The sequence below is a fragment of the Plectrocnemia conspersa genome, unplaced genomic scaffold, assembly GCF_051122295.1.
Source record: "Plectrocnemia conspersa isolate PC_06_02 unplaced genomic scaffold, ASM5112229v1 ptg000006l, whole genome shotgun sequence".
In the NCBI taxonomy this organism is placed as follows: Eukaryota; Metazoa; Arthropoda; class Insecta; order Trichoptera; family Polycentropodidae; genus Plectrocnemia; species Plectrocnemia conspersa.
In genome coordinates this window covers 18,194,155-18,210,003 of record NW_028277170.1, presented here as the reverse complement: position 1 = coordinate 18,210,003, position 15,849 = coordinate 18,194,155, and the positions used below count along the sequence as shown (strand labels likewise).

Sequence of the window (15,849 nt, the reverse complement as noted above, 5' to 3'; positions counted from 1 at the left end):
CATGTAGTGAAAATATATTTCTTTGTTGCGTAAAGGTTGCGTAAATAGCACAAAATCAGATGAAAAAAGCACGGTTAAAATTTAGCCCGTTGTACAATTTGACCTCAAAAGATATCCATCAAGGAAATGTCACTTTTTAGAGGCGTTGACATATTTCGTTGTATGGTCAAATAAACGAGCGCAACAATTGAATACGCGACGCGAATAACGTTGTAAGTCGTAAATACGTAAATATTCAACTTTACATTAGGTGAAAAATTAATTTACAGATTTACATAGGCTTATTTTTAAATTCTTATTATATTATATTTCATAATTTATTCATCAGAATTTTTTTTCATACTTAACCAGTATCTATATAAGAATATTGGATTGTGTCAAGAATGAACATTTTCAATTGTGGAATAACGTAAGTTATGATGTTGTAACGTTGTTTCACTGTATGACAGAAAGTACCTATGGATCATTTATAGCGTTTGTCAAAAACTTATCTATTAATAAATAATTTTAAAATTAAATATAATAGTGGTTTTTTAAAAAATTACAAAAAACAATAATTTTTTTTAGAAAACAACGAATTAAAAATTAAAAACGTTACATTTTTTTATTTTAAATAATTTTTCATTAAGCAGTAGATATTTTGCCAGCTTTAGTTTTTTTATATTTTGAAAAAGTAGGTTGAAACTTGATATCATCCCTCCGCCAGCTTCTCCACGAGCGCTTCTATATTTTCTCACCATAGTTTGTTGCAATATATGTAATAATATACAATAAATTATTACTAGTTGCCAGCAAAATCGTTAAAAACCTTGAATTTTAAGATTTTTTAACAATTTTGTTTAATAGCTGCTATGTTTAAACAAGGTAGCGGATCAAGTTGGCTTATAAATTTCTCCGAGATTTTCAAGTTTGATATGAATTTGATTAATTTTACGGTATTTATTGGGTCCTCAAAAATTCACACAAATGACAATTTTTTATTCCGATTTTAAAACTTGTTTAACCACTTTATTTTACTAGTTAGTAAGCGAGCTTAAACTGTTATCTGGTTGCATAATAACGGCAATTCAAAAAAATATTGATTTATTGATAAATTAAAAAACGTGGACTAAGCTAAATTTTAAATGATAAATCTATACTCTATATTAATAAAAAGGGTAAAACTATCTTGATCTAAAATTAGTTTTAAAGTATTTCTGAAAAACGTTCGAAATTTTGATCCAAGAAACGATAATTTTTTTGGCAAACGGTCGTCATAATAAATAACGATATTGAACTTGAATTGAGACGACAAAGAACTGCCTTTTCAATATAAATATTAATAAAAAAATTTCTGTACTAAAATCTATATTCAATGCTACTTACATATTAATATATTTGGAGTTTTTATCAATATTTTTGTGAATGTCAACAGATTAGTGATAATAAAATGTGTTTATCAATGAGGAAATAATTACAGTGTTTAATAATATACTTGTAAAATAATTTAACATATGCTGAACTACAGCTATATGCCAATAGTGACATAATTTTTTTTTCGTCAATATAAATGTAACATATCAAGAATACTTTTTTGGCCTTTCATGTGTTCAAGTATAAATAATATGTTAACTTTGACAGCTGCGACGTATTGGGTTTCACGTAAAAATATAAATAAATATGTAAATCCATTATGTTTTCCGACAGTAAATTTATCCATACTTTAAAAATCAATTTCCTGGGTTTCGATATAGGAGATCGACGATGTATTATGTTCTTGAAGGCGCACGCGCCACGTGTGCATAGATACACGTGTAATATGCGCGCCACACGTCCCCTTCCCGTGGCGAATCTTAAATTCTGACCGAGAGCAATAAAATAGGGGTTTTAGGTCACAGTGGTGGAGCAATAAAATTTTATAGGATGTTTAATAATATGCCAACCCCCTCAACTTCAACCTTAACACTAAAACCATCGCAAAAACTTGTATGTGTGACTTACACTTGGATTTGCTCAGATTAAAAATATAAACGTTTTATTATTATATATGCCAATATATTGCCAGTAACTATGTAAAAGAACACCATGTATAAAATACATTATAATTGAGTGCTTATGGTCACTTATTTTGGACTAGAGAAATTTCATGTTTGGAGCTTAAGAAAATTATTTTAAGAATATATTATGGATTTCTATAATAAAAAACTTTGCGTTTTAAGAGAGCATAATAAAAATCATGTTAGGACAAATATAAATATTTAGCATTGTGTTTCGTACATTCGCACTGTAGATAGGACTGTTGAAAATGACGTTAAACAATTAATCAACATGTCAGACCCAATCCAAAAATTAAAAACATTTGTGTCTATATGGGATTTAAGCTCTGGTCTTTCAGATGTCTATTGATATATATGTATGTTAAAAATAAGTATAATATATTGAGAGCAGAAGATACAATTCACGCGATGACAATAATTCCAAATCGAGCTCAAAAAATGATCGCTCAAGAAAAGTTTCCTCGTGTAAAGACAATATGTCAACAATAAGATTCTGAAATTTTCCGAATCTTGTTAAAAGTTTCATTACGGTGTGGCGAATCCGCTACGTTTGCACAGCTCGCGCTCTGTTGGATATAATCGAATTAAAATCTTATTTCAAAAACAAATATTTTACTTGTGGCGTTCGTTTTTTATTGTAGAAAATATTTTAATTAAACCTACTGACAGGGAAGAAAATAAAAATAAATTTAATTAGGAAATATAATCGTTTAATAAAATGTAGGAAAGTGCATTGGTATTTTAAATCTTGCAAACACTTTGTGGAATTTCGTTTACTGTTACTCGGCGATTTTCATTCACGAAGCTTTTAACTGCTGCAATGAACTCGGTGTGCCTGACCTGTCTGCTATAGAATTCACTTCGCTTTGAAACTTTGAAGTCCTCTCATACACTTGCTAGAATGATATATATATATTCATTACCATACTGAACTTTCATTCTTCAATGAATTTTACCCATTTACTACTCAAATACAAATGACAGCGCTGCACCACTTTAGTGCAGCATGCCTGATTCATACTGACACTCATTAAATTAAATTTAATACTCCTGACAATTTACAAGACAAAAGAGTATTCATATCGCATTTATTTTTATCGCTTTCTAACTTTTAGCGTTGACCTTATTTTTATCGTTACTAAATATTCGATAGTTTAATATTATATTAATAGATACTACATGTTTATATGTAAGTAATATAAAGCTAGATGGCCACAGCCAGAGGCGAGTCGGCAAGTGCGGACATCTTAGAACCAACGTCAATAAAAAAGAACGCGATCGTGTTTCTCAAAGAAACAAATGGCCCCGGGATGATAGTAAGATTAATATTTTTTTATTATTACTCATTGATAAACTAATTTTCTTAAATCTCACATTAATGGTTTTAATACTCCTATTTTATTACAAACTTAGTAACTGTCACTGAATTAATGCCAATCATTTTATAATGAAATATTAACAACTACAAATATCATTTAGTCAAACAAATATTAATATGTAACTCGTGTTATATTTCAATAAAAGGTTTACATCAATAAATAAATATTATAGAGCTAAAATTAAATTATTTAAGGACGGAACGTCTCAGATTAGTAACTCTGAAGTTGCGGGTTCGAGCCCCGGCAGCGGTACTCAAATTTTTATTTATAAAAATGCGCTATTATTAAAAAAAAAAAGCGGCCCCAGCTGCAGTGACATCTATTGATTATAAATTGTATACCGATCACCGATTCACAAACTTTCAGTCTAGTGGTTAATACTTACGTGTACGAATTCATTATGTCTGATTGGCTTTTTTATTTTTATTTATTTATGAATATATTATATAATAAAATTTTAAAAGCAAATATTCAGCTACTTTTAAATTACATAATAAAAACAGTAAAATATATTATATTAAAAGGCAAAAATATTTTGTATATCAAATATTTATTTATTTAACCATAACTTTTTATATATATTCTTAAAATAATATAAATCTCATAACAATTTCTCGTCAAAGCTTTAACGCGTCTTATTTTATACCACACACTAGAACCCAAAACAATAATTAATTTATTAAAATAACTCCATTTAAGTGTTTATTATTTATTTAAAATACATAAATCGCTTCTACATAAGACAGTCAGGGGTTTTATTTATATTTTTTTCTAAATCAAGCCTCCAAACTATTGTACATAACTATTAAGTTAATGTTTGGCAAATGCGATGCGATTAATATTGTTTTTAAAAATGCTGTTAAATTTTTTTAATTGTGTTACTCTCACATCAACCTAAATTGTATTTGCTATTGACCGCGATTACCATTTTGGCAGTGGCGTCAAACTCGCAGTCGCATAAAAAATATAATATATTTTAAAACACACTTCGCATTTTAATGATCATCTACAAAATAAGATGCTTTATTGCTGTAAAGTCCAATAAAGAACGCATTCCAAAACCTTGAGCTAAACAAATCATTTTTGACATATTAAAGTTATAATTATATTATGCAAGTGTGTGTATACATATATAGGTGTGTTTAAAACTCATCGAATTTAATGTTATTCGTACCTCGAAATATTAAAACCAGTTTCGCAAGATGCTTAAGTAACGGACGCAGGTCTCCGTTCAAGGAAATACCGATGACTAAATTGTTATTAACAATCTTGTCTTACATATACTAGAGTTAATATTATACAGAGTGGAGGCAATGTCACGGGCAGGGTTATCTTTTATATATTTTTTTAATTAGATATTTTTTTTTACATTATCACTATTTTACGTCAAACTAAGTTAAACTATCTTAGTTAAATAAATATTATATTTTTTATAAATAAAATATATTTTTGCTCATCCTGTATATACACATATAGTGTAACGATTTATAAAACAAATTCACCAATAGAATGCATTAGGGTAAACATACTCGTATATGCGAGTGCTTTCATCCATTAAGCATAGTTGTCTAATAAATCATTTCAAAACTTACGTATTATACAATTTATTGAATTGCATATATGTATATTTTTTTACACATAAGTGTATATTTATATAATAAAATATTTCATTTAAAAGTTTATATTTAATGTATGCATTATTCGAATTATTTATATAATTTATTTTGAAGATATACAGCTAATGCCAATACATTATCTAAAAGAAATAAAAATATATATGCTATATATTTATATATAATTATGTATAGGAATAAATATGAATTTGAGTTCAACCTGCATAATGTAAATATATAACTGTATTTATGCTTTAGTGTTTAAGTTATGCTTTCAAACTTTCTACTTTCAATCAATTACATATTTTACAATTTCACATATATTTTCCTGTTATTATTTTTTTTTCATACAAAAAGTTTTAATATTTTATTTATTATACTGTAGTATTTTATAAAAATAGATTCAATTTTAATTCTATTTTATACAATATCTTACTATGGTATAAATAAAATTACTATACTATTTAACTTTAATTATTTGTATTTGCTATATATATGTTGTTTCGTATTTAGGTTTTGCTAAAAATAAATGTATATATTATACCTAAATGTTGCGTTATTTATTAATATTTTAAGGGTGTCCTTACAAAAAATATTTTAATAAATTGCGAGGGTAGATTTTTCACATGACATTAATATGTATAATTTTTTTAAACAATTTTTAATGCTGAAAATAATTGCCATATTTTTTTTAAAGAATTGTTTACGTCCATTAATATTTTTAATACTATATTATATGATATTTTGTATCTGTTTGGAGTTGGTTTTCTATATCAAATCAGAATAAAAAAATACATAATATATTTTATATTAATTACATAAAGGTGTATATGTATACATTAAGTGGATGTTGAAATAACTAGGGTATATTTCGCAAAAAGCAGTTTTGAAAGAGCAGTCATCGTTGCTAGCAGAATGTAGCGATCGACTCTCAATCTTATACCATGAATTATTTAATAAAGTCGATGCTGCCTTCCATAAGACCGTATTTCCATGCATAACACGACTCGGTACTAAAAATTATTCTAAAAGAGAACCAAAACCTGCCAACACAGTGCATGCGAACTCGAAATGCAAATATGTAATAAATCAACCAAACATTCATTACAATATATTTAGAAATAAAAATGCGGTTTATAACCCTAAAATTTAAGTACATTTTAATGAATAAATTATAATTTGATTTATTTCATTGCTATATTATTCTAGAGTTTATTAAAGCAAAATGTATTTGACAAAAAAAAGCGAAATAAAATTATTTTAATAAAATAAGTAAGCAAAATTCTGGATTCTATACGTTAACGTGAAGAGGGAAGCGGCTGCTTTCTTGCCCTCTTGGCACGTGTGTACGAACCCTCATATGTACAAATTTGATAACTCAAGTATAAGTTATTTGTGTTTTTATTCGGTCCCGTGAGCTACGCTATACTGAGATTTCACTGCATAATGAAATATTTTAATAAACACGAAATATGTATATATGTTTGAAAAAAATGCTGACCACCAATATTCTTTTGCCGATCTATTAGTAGTCCACGGACCACCCGTTAGCGACCATTGCTCTATGACACTTTTATTCTCAGATTTATTGAATCTAAATATATAGTTTCTAATTCTCTAATAATATTCCCTGCCAACTAAAAAAGTACAGAAAATGTTATTGAAATACTAAGTATATTTTGTTACTATCTGTTATTGTATTCTAGCAGAAAATTGTTTGCTGCTAAACATTTCTTTAAGCTACTGAAGAGCTCTGTCGACAATAATCCAAATATTCTTAAAGAATTCTAGTTTTGTATTTTGGATCAACTATCACGATCGCGTCCTATTCTGATGCCCGTTATAGCCAGTATGTCTGCGCTAACTGACTCACCTATGACTGTCGCCATCCGACTTCTTAATACGCTTGCATTATATTTACATTGATCCGTTTAATGTCAGCTACGAAGAGCTGGTCCGGTCATTTCCTTCTGATATTAATGATTTTTCATTTTTATATTATTATATAATATAATTCGTATTATTATTTTTTAATCATAATATTTTAATTTATAACAAAAGTAATGATTTTATATTGCAATTTTATTACATATTGTTTATAGCTTAAACAATAATATAATACTTTTATTTATATTTAATTATTTATTTAAGAAAATTTTTTCAACAGATAAAATTATACATTAAATTTTGTTTTGTTTTTATTGCTTTGTAAAAGATAGGTAAATAATACTAATTACAAAATTATCAAGTGAACTGGAATTCATATATTAAATAAAGCTGAAAATTAATTTGAGTATTAATCCGCGGTTGATTACAATTTGTCATCTATGCAATTATAATTAACCAGCACGAGTATTTTCATTGACGTATTTATTTTATGTTTATTATTTATAATATGTTAGATATGTAATTCTATGCTTAATGCTTAATGATTTATGCTTAATAATAAATGTGATAACCCAAATTGACAATACTAATGAACGATACTGTGAATAAGACACGTATATTTATCGTGTGCCTATAAAAAAGTAGCAATGCAAAAAATATGTTACTCTTTAAAAGTGACATTAAATTTATTGAAAGAAAATTATTTATAATACAAAAAGTGATTCAGTGGATTCTTTCAAGCGAATGAGATATCTGAAGTTTGATACAATGGCAAATTTTAATATGACCACAGTACAATAAAATTCGTTCAGCATATAAGTAAAAAATATTAACATAACATTTTTTAATGAACACTGTAACTTATTGTACAATACTAATGCATCAATATTTAATAGAGCTAGTAGCGATACGAAGTGTTTTCTCAAGATGCTCGTCTGAAATTTTTGTTTTAGTTTTACTTTTTGCGTTTATTATGCTTGAAAAAGTTGCTCGAAAATATTCATTAGCTTCGAAAGAGACGTCATGAACTAGACACGCTCGTTACTATTTATATGGTATTTTTCTTTATGCAGTAACAACTTATGAACGTCTATTAAAGAAACTTGAATAAATAATTATTGAAAGCAAATATTTTATTTGAGTTCTGTTCATTACATTTAGTAATGTTTACATTTAGTAAAATAGCAAATAGTTAAAGCAGTTGATGTTTTTTAAAATCTTAATATTTATCAGTCCTATGGCAAAATGGTTAATAAATATTTAAAATATAACTACATACTAATTTATAATGCCAAATCATCCACAATTTAGTTGTATGAATCAGATATAGTGAATGACTTTCGTTCTCAAGGTGAAAAAATAAACAGCGAACAATTTTACTAGACAACTGTGTGAAATTATCTAGGGGTGCTTCTTATATTCCAGAATGGAAGGTATCCACATCATCGACGGAACAGTGGATGCGGTGAATTATAAAGCTGTCCTGATTTTTATTTTCATATCTTAATAGAAAAGTATTTGGATTAAAATTTTGACTGTAACTTCATGAATCTTTCTGCATTATATCGTTAGGCAAAAATATGATATTAAAGCGTGAAAAAATATTTTGGATTGGCTCTTGAATAGTTTGTAATTAAATCGATAACATATATATGGTCCATAATAATTTTTTAAAATGATCAGGTAAAAATATATTTATTTATTTATTAAAATTATGACAGATTAATTTTATGCGTCACGGTTGCCAAAAGTATAAAATCAATTACAATTTTAAAATACATACAAATAAATACATATATATTTTATGTATTTTAAAATTGTGATAAAATAAAAAAAATGCATATAATAAAAAAATACATAGCAATAGAAACAGCAATGGACCCAAGATGGATCCTTAAGGTACTCCAGTAGAGGTATTATATCGTTCTGAAAAATAATTGTTATACTTTACGAACTGATATCTATTGGTCAAGTAATTGGAGAATAGGTTTATAAGACCTTCAGAAAACACAAATTTTTTTAAATTGTTACACTATCACAGCAGGCAGTCTTTCACGTTAAAATGTGGGTCTTCTTCGAATATCTGGAATGCTTAATCTAATAACTAGATTGGGGAAAATTTTGATCGCGCCGAAAACCCCAATCTCTTCATATTTTTATTATTATCATTTTTACGTACAATCGTCGCACTTTCGAGAGATAATAATTCAGAAGAAATTATAAGTTATATTTATCTTTATAATCCAGACTAGCAGATGGTCTTTCACACAAACGCGTTGATCTTCTTCAACTGTCTGGAAACGGTAAATCTGATAACTGGAACGGAATAAATCGGTTTTGATCGAATAAATAAGACCCATCTTCCTTTTACTTTTATACGTAATAATGTTGTCTAATATGATATGTATTATTATTAAGTGACAGTTTATTAATTCAAGTGTAAGATAATTTGATATGATACATAATCAAAACAAATACTTGCTGCGTGCATGATATTTATATTATATTTTATTAAAAACACCGATGAAAATATATTTAGTAATCGTCGAATAATAGGAAAAAAACTGAAAAATTTATTTATGATTTCAATTTAGACATTAAACAAATACTAGCCAAGTTTGTTCTGAAACTATTTAATTTACCACAGAGCAGAAACTTATAAGTATTGAATGAAATTGAGGATGATAAAAATTTGCTTCAATGCATCATAACGGATGGAAGGTTATTATCGAAACAATAGTTCGAACGTCTCAATGAAAGCGCTCTTAATAACCAAGACCATTTTCAGTTCCAGCTGATAAAGAGGACATTGAAAGAACAACGTTTTGCGACCATAAAAGAAATCGAAATTGCTAAATGAACCGAAGATTTTTTTCCACAAATTTTCGAACCAATGTAAATATAATACATACTGGTTATTTCACGTTTCTGTTGCTTAAAAAAGGTTTTTAATTATTTCCTGCGGTACCATGTATTAAACTTATTTTATTTTCTTGTTAACTAATGCATGCGTGGCTAAAATTAAAATAATGCATTTAGTTGTTAAGGCTTTCATTACCAGCAGACTATTTTTAAAACAAGTATTGCACAGTACGTCCTTAACCCTAGGTCGGTCGCGTGAAGGACCATTACCATTCTAGGTTAAAAACATTTGCCATATTTTCCCGATAGCAAAGTGGAGGTGCTTAAAGCTTGCGTTTTATATGACACTTCTCGTTCAACGTTCACAACTCGTTCAACGTTCAACTCATTCTATTTTTGTAGGGCAATCGCGCATTGTCGTGCAAGAAAATTTGACCTTTTCGATTAATCGAAGTTCTTGGTGCTTTTTGTCGATTTCTTGACAACCACTCTCAGCTTTATTGCTTTAGCAAAGGTTAATAAAATTTAATGAATTTTTAAATACATAATAAAATTTCTCATTTTATTATATATTTTTTAGTGTCACCAATGAAAAATTAAAACTTTACTTTTCACACCAAAAGCAATAATATATTACTCTGAATTTAAACAGTTAATTTGTGTTTTTATTACTAGTGAATTAATATTTTTTTTAATTAAATTAAGTAGCAACGCAAAGTATGTTTTGAAGATGCTCATATAAAAATTGTTGTTTATTGGAAATATTTTTGCGTAGAATAATTGCGTAAATATCATACCAATATTTTTTAATATTTATACAATAGTATGCAATCGCTGTATTTAGTGTTTCTTCTCTCGAGTCTGAAAATCAATTAATCCTTATTAATTAACAGCTCAATTCAGAGCAGATAATACTAAAAGAGTCATGGATTTTATGACCGACTCTAGGAATAACGTGTAGCAAACGTTCTGACTTCCTCGAATATTTGTTCCACTTAAAATAGGTATGCGAGTATTAATGCCTAAAAAATATTTTTAATATTAGGCTTAGTTTTTTTTTATGGAGTGATTTAATTTTAATATTAACATGACACAAAGTGCAAAAAATCAATTGATTGAAATAAGATATTATTAAAAATACATACACTATTTTTTAAATAATTTTATCCAGGTAAACAATAATGTGGCAAATAATGTGTTTTTAACAACCGCCATAATAATCAATTCACAACTACTCTGAGTGTTTCAGCGCAATTTTATGTTCAACGTTCATATACGTAAGTAAATAAATAATTTTACCAAATTTATAAATAAATAAAAAATATACGAAATTAATTCAAAATCAAATAAATTTTAAATTAATCTATAAAAAACTTATCTATAGACATAAAATCTTTGATATTATTATCAATTAATTTATTCATAAATTTTGAAACTTTAGAAAATATTCAATAATATAACTAATTTGTTATTAAGTTAAAAAATCATGTTTTCAGAGTAATTGAATTTTAAAATTAACAAGACACAGAGTAAAAAATTATTAGTTTGAAATAAAAAAATATTAAATATTCATACAATATTTAGTATTTCTTAAATATAATTATTGAGAAAAACTTATTGTTTATATTTAACACCTATGAAGCATATTCAGTAGACTATTTGGGTAAAAATATGTATGAATGGAGATAAAAAGGTAAAAATAGTAGTAAGAATATCGTGTATGCATCACCTGCATAAGAAAAGGGCCGGCAAGCTGTGGCGGCGCGGTCGTTTCTTTGTTATATAACACAATTACTGAGAACTGCTATGTGCTGTTAGACTTTTCTGAAATAAAGCAAATGTATTCTTTTTATGTTGACACGTTACGCATATCAAACACCCTAAATTCAATTTTATAATTTATCAGCGAAAATCGGCCGGTGGGATATTTTGCATATATGAGCGGGCCAATATCTTGGCCCTCTTGGACTAAAAGGGACAATATTATTCTACTTTGATATCCTACCCCGATAAAACTACTTAGGTTAATCCCCTACAATGAGCATCATTTTATTCTACGCCTCTTCTTTCAAATAACACATATTTACACAGAACTTCTTGAACACAAATATGGAGGGGACTCTTCAGCGGAGCGCACACAAATAACGAGTCCTTGGAATGTTGCACTCTCAGTCGATTATTCGACCATTCTTGAAGAAAAACAATATGTTATTAGCCTACTCCGGAGATTTTCAGTTCTTTCTGTCGACACTAATGGAAGTTGCGGATCTTAATATATAATAATACAACGTAAATAAACAAATTTGAAATTCTATTTTATTCTTTTGTTTAAATTAAATAAATCTAACCGATGTTTTCAAACGAAATACAGTGGTGCATCGGAAACGAGTGTGTGTGAATAAATATACAATCATAAATAACTATATTTAGTTTTCGGAATTCAATATTACATATTATGTAAGTTACATTTGATTGTTTTTATTTTATAATAATTTAAATTATATGTATGATAAGATATTTTTGTCGCGGTTTATTATTAAAATAATGTCTAACCTTGGTTGCTCGAGTTATTTGAGCGATCGCAGACAGTTTGTCGAAAGAATATTACAACCCTTCGGGGGCTCCTCAAGGGTCCAACTTGGGCCCACTGCTCTTTATTTTTTTTATTAATGACATAAATACGGCAGTTACAAATTCAAGTTTTCTTCTGTTCACAGATAATTTAAAATTGTATTAATGCATTCGATCTATTGCGAACTTCTCTCTACAAAGTGATTTATACTCTCTATAGAAAAATCACATAAAAATGGTCGGTTAAAATTTTATGTGATATTTTTCGCAAAGACTCCAAAACCGGAAGCCAAGACATTGATAATATGCTACTATTCATTTTTTTTGTTCATAGCGATATTTTTATTTCAAGAATCTCGTGTTTTGTACGAACAAAAGGATTTTTAATGTTAGTTAGGTTTTTGTGCTAATAAAATCAATTTTGTGGTATTCTGTGAAACTGTGTTCGGCCAGAGTAGATAATTTTTCACAGCATTTTTATGTTCATTCTCTCGTTGTGCAATGCATATATTAAATTGTCCGATGTAAATTATTTCACAATCTGCACACATGATTTTAGGATTCATTTTTTAAACGATCTTTTCCATTTGGAAACATTGAACCAATTTTGTTTTTAGATTCGGGTTCTTCCGATTTTTTTCGTCACCCCTCGGATGTATGGAAGACGTGCATGTCCTATGTGATTTTTTTTATTTTTTTCTGTTGTCTTTAGATTTTCTTTTCTGAAACCATTTGATTGAAGTGCGACTTTCACGGTTTGGAGTTCAGTGTCATAGTGTTATTGCTCTATTGAAACGTGTATACATGACAAGATCAAGGACCAGAGCGGCAGCTATAGATAAATCGTTACTGAAGCATCGCAGCTGAAAGAAAGTAAGTGAAAATCGTGATGAATCCCGAGATTCTAAAAATATTAATACTCGCGAAACTCTAAAAATCCATATATAAATATATATTGTATCTTGCTTCTTAGATGTCCTCTCAAAGCTACCCTAATGGTAACAGGGCATGATAATTTATGATATTTTCTCTGTGAATCAGTACCGTATGGACAGAATCAGGCATGTAATACCATTTATAATGTTGTACATAATATTTGGCTCTGTCTTTTATATAATTTCCTGATTTTTTAGAATTTATAATCTCTTGATTAATTCCTCTTGTATTCCTGTTATATTCTCACTACATGAGTAGTTAACATAAAATCATCTTGTAGTATTTCCATCATTAAAATACCACTATCTTGCTGAAGTTTATCGATGATAAGGCCAAGGTCGTCTCTAAATTTTTTTTTGGATAGCTGTTTTTGCTTCTCTTTTTTGTTTTTTTTTTTTCTTCTTCACTTCGAGCAGACAATTTCAAGAATTTTTATTTCACGTAATCTTTACAAGGTCTACCTCTTTTAATTCCAGATACTTTTGACATGTCTGATCTGTATTTTCCATGTCTACGATATTTTTTTCTTGATTTTGTCACGATGTGAGGAACGAGTGATTTTGTATGTCTGCTTTAACGCAGATAGTTTGTGTCTCAGTCAAGTTAAAATGCTCGTTTAGGAATGTTTCTACAGTTGAGGTGTTTTCTATGTTTAATAAAATCTATACAAAGGTCAAAAACATTTATTTTTACAACAAACATGATATTTCAGTTTAAATTAATTATTAGATGCGGAAAAACCTTCACCATAGTACTGTATCACTTGTATCTTGTGAGCTAGTGATAAATAGTCATTTAAATATAATTTAAGCCACAAAATTACGTTATTGTGGTAAAATGCTTTATAGGGTCAGAATTTAAGAATTTATAACGTTTTAAATATACCTCTTTTTATTTTTTAAAATACATTTATAAACAAAGATTATTTGAGTCGTTGATTGTGAAAGTGGGGCAAGTCCATATTATGTTACAGTTAGATAATTAATGGTTTGCGTCTTTCGATTGATGTTTTATAACTCAATTTATATGGCGCATTTCTTAAGATTTTCAGACAGTTGACAGTTTCGCCACCAATATTTTCGGTACTTTTCAAAATTGCCTGCTCCAGAGGTTTTGTTGAAGTCTTTCGTGTAGTAAAATGGATTTTGCTTGCAAATAAATATACAGAAAATTTGTTTTTCGAATAGCCATTTCTACAAAACCAAAATCGTTTGGCAAGAATGAATGTCCAGAAAATAAAATTTTATGGTCAATAATAACTATATTGCTATCGCTAGAACGAACAATTTTCATCCAAATTAAAACCAATTTTATATTTATATTTTGGCTAGTGAACATATCGCTATAAGCGATAACATGCATTTGAGTTGTCACATTTTTTAGATTTTTTTAACAACAAGAAGCTACTTTTTGCGATCCTCTGGATGCAGTTAGTGCATTTTTTTTATTAATATTTATTAACGTAATACTTTATCATTATGTAAATTGTGAAAACCTTGATTTAAAACATACATGTTTATAGTATTAAACAGAAAATGTCAGCTTAGGGTATGGTAGTGCTATTTCTAAACCAAATGTAAAACCAAAATAGTTTCCTGGGTTTTTTGAGGCTAGCACTTTATCTTCTAGTAAGGCTTATCTAGCATATTTTAAACGAAGTTCATGTTGTTTCATCAGTTTTGTTTTTTCTTCAATATTGCGTGACGTTTTAATTTGCATATTGAACGAATCGCACCTTTGGCACGTGTCTTTACTTTAATGATGAAAGTGCAAATTAAATTCTTTGTTAAAAATATTACCATAAATGTTCTCCTTAACATAATTTTCATTATATTTATTAACGTATAAATTGTACATTTTTATTATATTCAATTCAAAGTTTAAATACTTTTTATTTGGATTGTGAGACCTTGTATAATGTATTTTTGATTGAGAAAAAATCTCAATGTTTTCCGTCACGCGTTTTACTTCTTCCTCGTTGGTTTTCCTTGAGAAACCTTCCATTCTGCCACAAAAATCTTCCCTAAAAATTTGTTGCATCGCAAACACGGTCCACTCTTTCTTTAGATATATTAATTGTGTCTATAAAAAAATCTTTTGCATAATAAAATTTTTGCTTCTTTGATATCTAAATAATATTTAAAACTGTAAGCTGCGTTCCCCTGTAATTTCTCGGTTGCTTTCTTCTCTTAGCACACTTCTGTGTAAAACCATTAGTCTGTAAGTCTCCAAAATTTTGTTGAATCGTAAATATGGAAATAAACTAACAATTTTGATTAAAATTATTTTATTTTGAGTGGACTTGCCTAGCTTTTAAAATCAACAAATAATTAATATCATCGACAAAAAAAAATTTACACTGTTATTTATTGATTAAAAACAGAAAATTTAAGATAATGTATAACGAAAATTAGCTATAACTCTTTTTTTAACAAAATGTATATGCCCCACTTTTAAAATCAACGGGGCATTTACTGAATATAAATCCCTATAAATCATAGAAATAAATTTAATACAGTAAATAATATAATATATATGATTTTACGTTTAATGTATAATAAAAAA

At 27.9% G+C, this 15,849-nt stretch overlaps 1 protein-coding gene across 2 annotated transcripts in view; it reads right to left on the bottom strand.

The window, feature by feature from the left end:
- The window catches only part of MESK2 (misexpression suppressor of KSR 2), a 244,284-nt gene that overhangs the window by 185,498 nt on the left and 42,937 nt on the right, over window positions 1–15,849 (bottom strand). The window contains exon 1 of one of the 2 annotated variants that reach the window (XM_088188169.1): window positions 4,590–4,646. The exons of the other annotated variant lie outside the window; for it this stretch is intronic. The gene's annotated coding sequence lies outside the window, so the exon portion shown is untranslated. Of the gene's footprint in view, window positions 1–4,589; window positions 4,647–15,849 lie in introns of those variants that run through there. 2 annotated transcript variants of the gene reach the window in all.